This window comes from Echinops telfairi, unplaced genomic scaffold (assembly GCF_000313985.2).
Source record: "Echinops telfairi isolate 266 unplaced genomic scaffold, ASM31398v2 ScPeMD7_7420;HRSCAF=8458, whole genome shotgun sequence".
Classification (NCBI taxonomy): domain Eukaryota; kingdom Metazoa; phylum Chordata; class Mammalia; order Afrosoricida; family Tenrecidae; genus Echinops; species Echinops telfairi.
Window position 1 is genome coordinate 48,571,761 of NW_022111320.1, and position 1,086 is coordinate 48,572,846.

Consider the following 1,086-nt stretch of genomic DNA (forward strand, 5'->3'; position numbering starts at 1 on the left):
AAGCACGAAGTGGCGAGGGTTCACTGTATTCACTGAGACTGCATCCTTTCACTCTGTGTCTTCAGTCTGTCCTGTGCAAATATCCTGAGAGACCGGGCGATATGGAGAGCATGGCAACAGCACTGAAGGAAGGATTAATAACCTTTGACATGCAGATGATACACCTGGATTCTGAAAGCCAAGTGGATGTGAAGCACTTACTGATGAAGACAAGGAGTGCAGCCTTCAGTGTGGATTACAACCCAATGTAAAGACCAAAATCCTCACAACTGAACAACAGAGAACATCCTGATAAATGAAGACGAGAAAAAGTTGTCAAGGATTTCCTTGCGCTTGCATCCACAATCAGCGCTCGAGGAAGCAGCAGTCAAGAGATCAAAGGGCATATCGCACTGGACAGATCAAAGGGCATATCACACTGGACAGATCAAAGGGCATATCGCACTGGACAGATCAAAGGGCATATCGCACTGGACAGATCAAAGGGCATATCGCACTGGACAGATCAAAGGGCATATCACACTGGACAGATCAAAGGGCATATCGCACTGGACAGATCAAAGGACATATCACACTGGACAGATCAAAGGGCATATCGCACTGGACAGATCAAAGGACATATCACACTAGACAGGTCTGCCGCACAAGCAGCCCAACACTTTAATGTGTTGAAAAGTAAGGATGTCACTTTGAGGTCTAAGGAGCACCTGACCCAAACCATGGTATTTTCTTCTCTTTTCTTTTTATAAATCATTTTATTGAGGGCTCTTAAAGCTCTTATAACAATCCATACATCAACTGTATTGAGCACATATGTACATAGGTTGCCATTATAATTTTCAAAACATTTTCTTTCTACTTGAGCCCTTGGTATCAGCTCTTCTTTTTTACCCTCCCTCCCCAACCCTTCCACCCTTGTGACTGACCCCTTGGTAAATTATAAATTATTTTCTTATCTTACACCGTCCACTGTCTCCCTTCACCCATGTTTCTGTTGTTCATCCCCCTGGCGTGGGGTGGTGGTGGTGGTTATACATCAATCATTGTGATTAGTTCCCCCTCTCTCCCTTCTCCCCGCCCCAAACT